Genomic DNA, 12,486 nt, shown 5'->3' on the forward strand with positions numbered 1-12,486 from the left:
CAACCTGAGTGTTCACTGAGAAGTGAATGGATAAAAAAAAAGTGTTATAAATATATAGTGGAATACTATACATCTCTTAAAATTAGGAAATTTTGATACATGCTACATCATGCATTACTCTTAAGGACATCAAGTGAAGTAAGCCAATCACAAAAAGACAACATATGATTCCACTTTCACAAAGTGTCTAAAATAGTCAAATTCATAGAAACAGAAATAGAGGTGGTTTCCAGAGATTGGGAAGAGAAGAGAAATGTGATTTGTTTAATGGAATTAGAGTTTCAGTTTTGCAAGATTAAAAAGTTCTAAAGCTTGGTTGTTCAACAGTGTAAACGTGCTTAACACAACTGTACACTAAAAACAGTAAGATGGACAAGTTTATGTGTATTTCACCACAATTAAAAATTTTTAATGTCAAAAAATACTTCGAGATAGAAGTATCTATGTTAATAAAATAGCTTCTTATTGTCACTTTGAATAGACTGTGACACTTAAGAAAGTCTAGAAATTACAGCAAAAAACAGGTGAGAAGAGGATGGATCCTTCTGGTGACAATAAAAAATGAGGCAACTTAGTCTTTTTTTAATATTGTATAAAGATAACATTACTGATACCTATGTTATGAAAACATACTCAAAGTGATCTATTAAGAGTCTTCTTAGCTGTAGAGATGGGCAGTTTAATTATTATAATAAGGCCCTTCCTTACAGTAGAGTTGATAAAACAAAGAAAATACAGACCCAGACCTGCAACAGTCAGGAATAAAATCAGAGATAGAACTAGCTAACCATTACATACATTAAAACCTTTTCATTCTATATAAGTTCCTCTTCCTCTTCTTCTTTTTTTATATTTTTCCTTTTTAGGGCCATACCTGCAGCATATGGAAGTTCCCAGGCTAGGGGTCGAATTGGAATTGCAGCTGCCAGTCTACACCACAGCCACAGCAGCACAGGATCTGAGCTGTGACTGTGAGCTACATCATAGCAATGTCAGATCCTTAACCCACTGAGCGAGGCCAGGAATCGAACCCCCATCCTCATGGATACTAGTTGGGTTCTCAACCCACTAAGCCACACTGGGAATGCCTCTATATAAGTTCTAAAATAACTATGATTTAAATTACAGACTAATGGGGTGAAACATATGAACTATGAGTTCAAAATAGGTGAAACTGAAGAAAACATGCCCTCTACCTAAAGTAGTCTCTTGTACCACACCACCTTTTCAAAATAAAGCTTTCCCAAGTTAGAATACTAGTTGGTGTATGATATACTATAAAGTTTCCATGAATTACTTTAAACAAATTAGGTTCATTGTGTTGGCCTCCTCTTCTATTAACACTGTCCCCTCTAAGTAAGTCACTGTAAGTATCTGGATTGAGCAAATTTTAATTACCAAGCACCCATTGTTATTCCAATGCCTGAGCCAGGAAATTTTGTGTTTCAAACTTTTCTCCAGTTTCTTCAGTGATAGGAATTTTTGAAAGGGGTGGGACTATGAGAAAATGAAAGCACACCATTTACTACTTACATCAACTTTGACCAAGGTGACAGAAAGAAGAGTTGGTGTCATACCTATAAGTTCTTACTGGCACAGGAGCCCAAGATAGTATGACCTCATTGTTCTTTTGTGGTACAAATCCTTCTCCCCTTCTTCCTAGGCCTTCTACCCCAACAGAACTAACTAATTACTCTTTCCAGTTACTCCAATTATTCTTCCTTTCATTTGTATGTTTTATTTCCACAGTAATTTCATGAGCATAATAGTGGGCATTTTCTTTGTAGTACAATCAGGAATTATACATGTGTATTGTCATCGTTAATGAGACTTTAGCTAAATTCTATGTTTTTGTGATATCCTACTGTGGATAAACATTCCACAGTTTCCCCTTTCTATTTTTTTTTTTTTTTTTTTGCTTTTTTAGGGCCACACTGGCGGCATGTATGGAGGTTACCAGGCTAGAGGTCAAATCGGCCTATGCCGCAGCCATAGCAACACGGGATCCGAGCTGTGTCTGTGACCTATGCCACAGTTCACAGCAATACTGGATCCTGAACCCACTGAGTAAGGCTGGGGATTGAACCCACATCTTCATGGATGCTAGTTGGAGTCATTTCCTGTGCGCCAAAAAGGGAACTCCTAGTTTCCCCTTTCTTATTTTGCCCATGTAGCCTCAAGGTTTTTCTGAACCCACTGACTTCTTATATTTGATTTCTACTCACAAATCTGAATAACTTACACTTCTTCAATATAAAGGACCTACCTTCTTATCAGTACTGTCTACTCAACATATAAAACAATTTGTGGCTTACAGAAAGGTAGGAAATCTTGAGGACTATTCAGAGCTTTAAGCCAAGTAGATACCCTAAACATTACTACCTGTTAGTAGTATTATAATGCTGGAGGTTGCTGGACAGAGTGACAGCTGAGGAGGATGTGGAATTTTCAAAAAGTCCATGGATTCCAACCAACTTTAACCTTTTAAAAATTGCTTTCAACATATCTTCTTATCTAACTCATCTACAATTAACACTGCTCCAAACTACTTTTCTATAAGTTTACGCATTTCTAAACAGTGATCCATTTTGCATACCAACAGAATTTACAGAAGCTAAGCAAGTAATTGAAAACTCACAATACATTAGGCATAGTTGTTTCTTTGAATAAAAAAATATTCTGGATATGAACAAAAAATGATATATAGTTGTTCAAAGAGAAGCATTCCTAACATAATTAGATATAAATTACCACTGTCAAATACATTGGTCAAAGGGTACATCTGTCTAGATTCTGACAACACTGAAAGTCCAAAATTCCAAATTCCCATGTCCTCTGTGATTTTCTTTGAAGATAGAGTATTTTTCTAAGAGTCATTTTTTACAGAAAAGACTAGAAAGAACTTATGATATGAAAAAAAATACTGTTTATCTTAAGGAAAAAAGCTTGTGCAATAGGGCTTTGAATGCAGATCTGCTCTCAGTCCCCATCATGTAAACCAGAGGGACATAAATAGCAGTGGTGTATTTCATTTTTAGGTTCAGTCATGGCCCAACCTCCTACAGGTGATGCTCTGAATGCTGACAGGGGTCTTAAATCTTTGCTGGGTTTATGAACTGCAACAAGGAACTTTTCATGATGTCCTGAATCCCAGAAGTGAGACGCCAATGGCTAATCTCTGAGTCACCAGGCCCCTTTGACCTGTTCTCTTCACACTTGTTTCCATATTTCATCTGCTCTGAACTGAGTTTGCTTTATGATTTTGGTTAAGTGTGAAGAAAATCAGTGTGGCAGATGGAAGGAACTAAAACTGCTCTTTACCCAATGTTAAATTTCTGCCAACATGTATTTTGTTTCCCGTAGCAAAATCCCTGACGTCGTTTTTCTGCATGTTGACTAAGCCTTATCACCCACCAGTTTAAGCAATATCAGATGTAATATTCCCTTGAAAAGGGCAAAGAAAAGAACTCCGTGTTTGGTTTTTATGTTAAAGACAACATGGCTCAAAGTGCACAGGGAAGTGAAAGAAATAATACTTTAGGAATCATGCCAAATGAGAGGCACAGCTTTGCTTTTGGGTGTCTGGTTGTAGAGACTGGGCTGAACGAAAGCCCTAGGCTGGCAGAGGTCATGGGTAAGGTGAGGAGAGCTGAACTCAGGGCCAGAGGATCTTGACTCAGCCTGCTTATTACCCCAGGTTACTGATAGCTTCTCACAACTTCAGTTGCTACAAGAGCAAAATAAAAAATAAGGTTGACCTCAGAGGATTAATTAGGAATAATTGAAATAATGAACTACATAGAATTTAAAAAATTATCTTATAAGGGATTATGATTCTCCTATTACGTGATTATATATACTTTTTGCCAATTTCATTGACCTATAGCCAGTAAACCAATTAAATAGCTGTTATGATACTGATTTAAAATTTTTTTTTTTTAGCCACACTCTTGGCATATGGAAGTTCCTGAGTCAGGGATCAAATCCCAGGCATAGCTATGACCTATGCCACAGCTACAGCAATGCCAGATCCTTAACCCACTGTACCACAATGGGAACTGTCAATTTTAACTTCTTAACAGATATTTGTGTCCATCTTGACGTCAAGAGTCCATTCGGAAACTAAAATATTGAGTCAGTAATCTGGATTGCATTATATACACAACTCACTATTTTATACACAAAAATCTATACTTTTTTTTTTTTTTTTTTTTTTTTTTGTCTTTTTGCCATTTCTAGGGCCGCTCCCTCGGCATATGGAGGTTCCCAGGCTAGGGGTCGAATCGGAGCTGTAGCCTCCGGCCTACACCAGAGCCACAGCAACGAGGGATCCGAGCCGTGTCTGCAACCTACACCACAGCTCACGGCAACGCCGGATCGTTAACCCACTGAGCAAGGGCAGGGACTGAACCCTCAACCTCACGGTTCCTAGTTGGATTCGTTAACCACTGCGCCACGACGGGAACTCCAAAAATCTATACTTTCGATAGAGCTTTAACTAGCTATCCACTACTATGGACAACCAGACTAAGAAACTCTTTGAAAACTGTAGCTTATAACCTCAGAAATCTAGAAGCTGTTATCATATGCCAAAATTACATGTAGTATTAAACATGTCAATTTTTATGAAAATCTAAGCACAAAAGATTCAACCAAAGCAAATATCTATTGTTGTTTCTGTATAAATGTGTGTGTATATATATATGCATATATACATGACTCCATGTTAAATAATGAAATAATGATATATACTATATAAAGATGAATATATATTCATATGTACATATAAACTGAAGTATACATACACACAAGTCTGTTCGAGATCAATATCTGATCAACCGAGAACAACTGATTCCAGAACAATTAAGTCAGAATATATAGAAGTAGGGCTGAAGCACTAGCACATATTAAAAATTCCCCAGGTGATTTTAATGTGCAGCTAAGGCTGAAAACCCATGTTCCACATCTATATGTGAAAGTCTTTTGTGTAGTTGGTATTCTAAATACACTTAAATTACACTGGCCCATATGTTTCCATTCAGACAAGAAAGAAGGACAATACCAATGGCAATATTAAAAATCTTCATCTGATGCAACTAATTCACTGAACCTTTCCACTGTGTCTTAGAAAATGAAATGGACATCACTTACCCTTCCAGGAGGTCATTGTAGTGGACAGGAAAACAGTGGGCTTGATAATGCTAACAAAGTGATGGATGGTCTTTCCTCTTTTACCCAGTCTCTTTTTCTTTCAGTGTTACTGAGTCCTGGGAATAAAAATTGTTAGATTAATGGTGGAATCTTGAAAAGACAATGAAAATTTAGGTAGAGGAAGAAATGTGAATGCTGAAGCCAAGAAACCAGCGTCAGAGATGAATGGGGGAAAAGGGTACACACAATACAGCATAACCTGAAATCTAGAGAAGTCTGGGCATGAACAGAAATGCCATCTGGGTCAGACAGAATGAGGTGAGTGGACACAGCCCTAACACTGCTCTCCAGAGGGTTCCTGTCACTCTCTGGGAAGAACAATCACTTTGACTTTAGAGCATTGATTCTGAGGTCTTTTACTCTGTTTCCAATTGAATAAGAGTTTGTTGACAAATCTCATCCATAAACAAAGAACTCAGTTAAAATTAGTTTCAGTTAATGCAATGTTTGCAAATGTGTATGTGTTCACAGGAAGTGTGATGTGCCCAATTTAAAAGTAAACAGCTCTCTCTCCACTGGGACTTGAGACATTTAAAACTTAAGAGGAGAAAAAATAAGTCATAAAATATATACAAAATATGGCCAATGGCCAATCCCCAAACATTGCAAACATGGGGATCTTACTAAAATGCAGACGCTGTAGGCCTGGATAGGACCAGAGAGTCTGCATTTGTAACCAACCACTAGGTGATGCTAACAATGCAGTCAGATGACTGCTTTTTAGTGGCAAGAATGTAAAAAAAGGAAAAGAAAAGAAAGATAAATCAGAATTTATATCACTCTTTTTAAAAAAAGCCTTTCTTTAAAAAAAAAAGTATAGGCTTTCTAAAACAAAAAATTTTTACGATAATAGAGTATGAATAAGAAACTTAAAAAGCAAAGAAAATTCAGCATCTGGCTTTGAAACAAAATGTCTGTTTGCTTAATGGTACTCTCAAGTATTTTCACATTTTTTTGTTGTCCTAACTACACTTCAGTAATTAGTAAATGTTAGAGGCAAGCTTGGTTCCACAGTCAATCATCCAAGCTTCTATAAGGAAAAACAAGCACTATAATGCGCTTCTATGATTTGTAGCTTTATAAATGTTGTTCTAATCCTATTCCTCACAGTTAGCAAAATAAGAATGCAGTAATTCCTTTGTTACAACACAGAGCTTGCCATTAATCCTGGGATTTATTATAAAAGACTGTACTCCATGAAATTAATCAATATGCTCCATATTTGTCCTTCCTCCCTCCCTACCCAGTCATTGCTAGATCCAAGAAACTGAAGTACCAATTTCCCTAACAAGCTCTGAAATTCTTTGCTTTGACACATGTAAAGTTAGGACTTGCAGATTTTTTGTTTACTTGTGTCAGAAAGGACTACCTATGCTAGGTCTCTTGCCTCCTGCCACTTCTAACAAGACTGATTTCATAAAGGAGAGAGGAAAGGATGTGTTGAGAGAACTATTTGATTCTACATCTTTCCTTTATGGGTCTAGTGTGACCTAAGCTAGTCATTGAAATGCCTTTGAGCTTCAGTTTTTTCCTACAGAAAATGATATTATTAGTAATACAAACATTGCTTGTTGTTACTATTATGGTTATGGGGTTTGAGGTTTTGCATACATTTGATTCAAGACGTTTTTTTTTTTTGCACTTATAAAGCCTCATTTGAAACACACATGTGAATCCTTCCTTCTCTTTTCTTTCCCTATCTTAAATGTGGTTTGGCAGCTGCATCTCTAGGTATTATGCAAATTTTAGCCTCTGTCAAAGAGTTTTATTCTCTGCATTTAGTTCACAAGGTGGGAAGTCTTCTGAGGGCAAGAAAAATATATATAATCTGCAGTCGGGTACTAGTGCCTCGCACAATAAGGCCTGGCACGTTGGAAACCACACCAATGTCAAACACATAAATAAAACTTGTTTGCCTATGACACATTTACTTCTTTCTAAGGATAAAAGATGAGAAGCTCTTACTGGTAATTTGGAATCAAAACTAATTTTAATTTGAAACGATGACAACTAACCTGTTAACATATGTCCCTCCACTATTTCATTTTAATTTTTCTATTAAAGTGAAAATTCAGTGGGGGTTTGCATTTTGTGGCAGTCCTAAATCTTCTAAAATATAAGAGCAATGTAAATTTTAACCAGCTAGTGTTGTGGTATTTGAGAATGAGTAGTGTCTATTTCTTCCCTCTCTCTGGCCCCTCCCTCCTCCCTCCCCACTTGTCTCCCTGCCACATATACACCATCGCTGCCTTCCACAATCCCAGTGTTTACATAGTCCCAGGTAATGCCCAGGTCGTAACTCAAGGACACTCACTTGCATTCCAGGACCACCCAGGAAGCCAGAACTTCTGAGGTGGCATGGGAAAAACAATAGAAGCTTAAAGTCTCAGGCACTAAAAATAAATACCTAAAATTCAAACTGTCCATCCAGAACTTGAAGAGGTCTGGTGTGTGGCTGTGAAAAAGAACAGAGGTTCTGGAAAAGAAAATGTGCTAATCATCAGGGACCAGCCTCTGAGATCAGCTCTTCTAGAGTACCTCCGAACTCAATTATTTCTAAAATCTACTAAAGAATTAAGAAAAGAACCTTTGTTTGTGCCTGTTAGTATTTTTCCCATTTGTTTGTTTGCTTTACTGATTTTAGAAGATTTCCTTCTATAAGCTCTTTTCCTCAGACATCAAAGTAAATTACAAATCAAAGAATAAAAAGACGTTATTCCTCAGCTGTGTATGTGGCTGATGAAATATCAAGCACCCATAAGCCATGACAGGATGCATGACATGCACTATTCCAACCAGTCTGCAACATAAAACAAAAGAAGGCTTGGAAAGAAGTCAACACATCAGAGCACTAAAAAGTATTTTGTCCTCATATATCACCTAGTATTTGTAACCTAGAGCCCATCCAATTCTGATCCTAGGACAAACCAGGTACCTTTGGAAACTGAATTTATTATTCCAGGTAAGGAGACATGTTTTATTCCCACCACTACCCCCAACAGAGCAAATTCTGGAGAGTTTGATTACTTGGTAAGGGATTGTAGCAAGGCGAGAATGGCGTATCTTATTATTCTATTGAAATTATAAGCAATCTAGAAATTTCAGCCCACAAGTTTCACTAATAGAGAGAATTGTGCAATTGTTTAGAAAAGCCCACCAAAGGTTAGCCAATAAAAGATAAGTGGTTTAATGAGCAAGGCCATGTATAGACACAGATTTTAGACATACTTAAGATTTTTAGATTTAAGGAGACTAATTTCCTAAATAGCTTTTTATGAAAGTTCTCACACTAAACTCCCTTCCTCAATATTCTGTATGGATTTTGCTTTTTAAAAGATAAACAATCAAAACCAGCACACATTTATGTCACTATCTAGTCAAACTCATATGAGCTTCTTTAGATGCCTCTTTGCCTTGCTATAGTTTTAATATTCTCCTTTCTTTAAGCCCTCATAGGAACAAGCTAAAGCAAAGATTGGGGGTTCTGGCAAGTGGGTGACTCGGGGTCTGGGCTCTGGGGATAGCTCATACCACAATATCTAAGCAAGATACGGTGCAGAAATCACCATGCAGAAAATTGAGAGCTACCTGTGAAACTGTACCTGGGATGAGGGGCAAAACGGAATCTTTCAAGAGGACAGACTCTTATAAAAACTATCAATAAAAGCACTTGATACAACATCATCTAGAAAAATATTTTGGGATTCAACTTCATTTATTTATTAATAGTCTTGATTAAAATAAAAAGCTAATCATTGGGGGTTTGAGATAAAAATGAAGCATTTGTGAAAGAATGCTTTGCAAAATTAATGGAAGGCATCAATTTGGATTAGATAGTACCTCAACAAAGCAGGAGAGCAAGTCACTAGGACACATATCGTGACGAAACACTGCGATGGCAGTTGGGCTTTGGTAAAAATTTTTGTCTTGATAAACCTCTTGTGAACCTAATGCTTTTTCGTATTTATTCCATTTTATTTGAGAAAGTTTATTAAATGGTAAAGGAATCAAATACCAAGGAGGTTGTAGTTTCTAAACAGTTTATAAGTTCTTATTATCTCTTCAGTCAAGAACTCATTTTGAGAACATCACAGAGGACATTTAAATGCATCAGCTCCCTTGAAATGTTATCTTTATAGATACATGATTTCAAGGAATATTGATATCATGCAATTTGTACCTGAATCTTTAAAAGGGTATAAGTGTGTCCCAACCTTAATCTGAAAAATCTAAGGAAACAGTTAACACTAACTTTCAACTTCTAGTGTGATTTTGTAGAAAGATAATGGACTTCTCAGAATTTCTTGAATTCTTTTGAAGATAATCAATAATCACAATTATCTCAATAATTGATTTCACTCATTTCAATAATCACAATTATTGAAGATCATCGCTCACAACTATTTTTAATCAGATAGCTTTTTCGTTCAGAGCATGAGTTTTGGGATCAAACCACTTCAATTCTAAACTCTAGTGATGACTAGTTATGTGACTTTGTTTGGCTCTACTGCCCCTCAGTTTCCTCATTTGTAAAATGGAAATAACATTGGCACATAATGGAAGACAATTAGCTACAATACTCTCATTTTTCTGCATGTCTTCTGAGCAGAGGCACTGACTGTTTTTAATATGGATTATATTTTCAAGGATGCAGCAGCTTCGAAAAAGAGAAATATGTCCTTCTCAAGCAATAAAACTTATTGCCCATTATAGAAATTTGGAGCTCCCCAAGGTCAGGGCTCTTATACTATAACTCCCAACCCATTGTATGGGTATATGTAACCTGGATTTTTTTATGTTGCTCCATAGGAGTTGAAGCTGGGGTAACTGACACAAGAAAATATGGATACTATATTTAACAAATACGATTACCATGAGTAATAAAACAGTCCTTTGTCTCTGAAGCAGTAGTCTCATGTCTTTTGCTAACATCCATGAAACTGTGGTAGGATAATTCATTAGCTTGCAATTAGAATAAAATTTGAGACCTTTCACAGTTCTTGCAGTCCCTTCTTTATATTGTTATTTGGGGGATTAAATGAAATATTATATGCAAAGTGCTTATATTATCTGGCATATAAAAAATCCCAGATTATATTAGTTAATACTGTTGGAGGCTAATAATTGGTCATCAACTATTTCCAGACGTAAAAACTTCAGGATATTGGTGAATTTCAATTCTCTTGGTGCTCAGAGATGAAAAATAGAGACTAAAGAATCATCAAAGTGCCTTGGGATGATATATATTTTCTTTCTAAGAAAAAAGGTGATTTGCAGAATTGGGAATGTTATGACTATCTTGCACAGTTGCTTTATATATCCAAGTTATTCATTTCACATTAAATTATATAAATGATCACCAGAGAGGATCATGCCCCACAAATGATGGGCCATAACATTTTTTTTCCTTCTGGAACTGTTGCCTACTATTGATGGTTAATATCATGTGCTGTCCTTATCTTCATCAGAACTGAAGACAAATTCTTTTCAGTCTCCTATGAAAATATGTGTTGTCAGGTTTTCTCATCAAAGTGCCATAAAGGAAGGGATGGTGGTTAGCGTGTATTCCTTTAAAATTTTTACTAAGGATGTGACACTAATATATTCAAAGACATCGGGATAATGTCATATGACTCCCATCCAACTTCAACTTGACTGTTGAAGTAAGAAAAATAACTTATGCCTCTAAGTTTCTGTGAAATTAATCATATGTTCTAGTAAATTGATCTGTCACACTGAGTTTCTGTACATTCTAAGCCATTAATTAAAACAGAAATATATTAAATATGGCCTAAGCATACAAAGTCTTGTCAATTGCATAAGGGGTTCAGTTGATCAAATAACTTAATTTTTGAGAACTTAATGAATGAAGGTGACCCTGGTTAATGATGCTAAGGGCTAAATTGATACTTACAGAATGTTTTCTTTAGCTCATTATTACCACAGAAATATAAAAAGTATGGGATTGCTTCTTCCAGTTGTACTTTCCTTGATCTTACTAGGTTTTAAGGCTGTTTGAATATTTTCTTGGCGCTGCATCAAAAAAGGAAAAATTTGACCATGTACTTTTCCCTAGATTCCATACTCCATTTAGGATTGGTTACCTGCTCATACAGTGGTTAGAAGTGAGTCAAGAAAACAAACAAACAAAAATCTGCAAAAGTGTTAATCCATATGTAGAGTAAATCAATATAAAATGACTGGCTCAGATAAGAAATGCACTGGAATAATGGTTTTCAAATTATGTTTGAAGTGTAGAAACATTTTTAATGTCAGGTCACAGAATATCTATATGGGCCTATCCCAGTGGGCAACTCTAGAGATTTCTAAGGATTTTCAATGCTAGCTAGAGTTTGTAGGAACACACTCTCTAATTCTCCCCAAGGGTGAATGGAAATGTGCTCTTTCTACTTATCAGCCCATTCCAAGAGGTACTCATTTGTCACATACCTAGGTGATAAACATGTAATTTGAATTCTGAATTTGAGAGTGATGTCATTTCATTTTTATTGTTAATATCGGTTGTATCTATCTCACAATACTACTTCCACTTTTTTTTTTTTTTTTTTTTTTTTTTTTTTTTTTGTCTTTTTGTCCTTTTTAGGAACGACCCATGGCATATGGAGGTCCCTAGGCTAGGGGTCTAATCGGAGCTACAGCTGCTGGCCTATGCCTTAGCCACAGCAACGCCAGATCTGAGCCGCATCTGTGACCTACACCACAGCTCCCAGTAACGCCAGATCCTTAACCCACTGAGCAAGGCCAGGGATCGAACTCACAACCTCATGGTTCCTAGTAGGATTCATTTCCGCTGCACCACGATGGGAACTCCCTACTTCCACTTATGATTGCCAGATAACACACAGGATGGCCAGTCATGAATTTCATATAAAAAATAAAGAGTTTTTTAGTATTAGTTTGTCCAAGGTGTTGATTAGACATATTCATACTAAAGAATTTTGCACTGTTTATTTAAAATTAAAATTTAACTGGCTATCCAATGGTTTTATTTGCTAAATCTATTAAACTTCTATGAGCAGATTTCAGAAAAAGTGACACTTTATATGAAATAAATAAAAATACATTTAGAAGGGTATTTCTAGAGCAGAAAAATGCAAGATTATCTACATTACTGAAATCTTATCACGGATATGAATATATATTTTCTAAGGGTAAAAACAAACACTCCTTCTCCCTCCCTCCCTCCTTCTCTCTGATTCCCAGGAATCCAAGTGTACCCAAGTGGGAAAAATCTTACTGTCTTACTGTTTAGTG

General features: G+C 36.2%; 1 long non-coding RNA gene across 1 annotated transcript in view; it reads right to left on the bottom strand.

The window, feature by feature from the left end:
* LOC106504732 (uncharacterized) overlaps nucleotides 1-12,486 on the bottom strand; it is an 832,408-nt gene that overhangs the window by 244,717 nt on the left and 575,205 nt on the right. Inside the window, exon 5 of the long non-coding RNA XR_014813123.1 lies at nucleotides 5,152-5,267. This is a non-coding gene — a long non-coding RNA (uncharacterized LOC106504732). The remainder of the gene's footprint in view (nucleotides 1-5,151; nucleotides 5,268-12,486) is intronic.

Source organism: Sus scrofa, chromosome 8 (assembly GCF_054392235.1).
Source record: "Sus scrofa isolate SSC_HxYL_T2T_F1_AM1 chromosome 8, Sscrofa_HxYL_maternal_Yorkshire_Landrace_v2.0, whole genome shotgun sequence".
Taxonomy (NCBI): Eukaryota; Metazoa; Chordata; class Mammalia; order Artiodactyla; family Suidae; genus Sus; species Sus scrofa.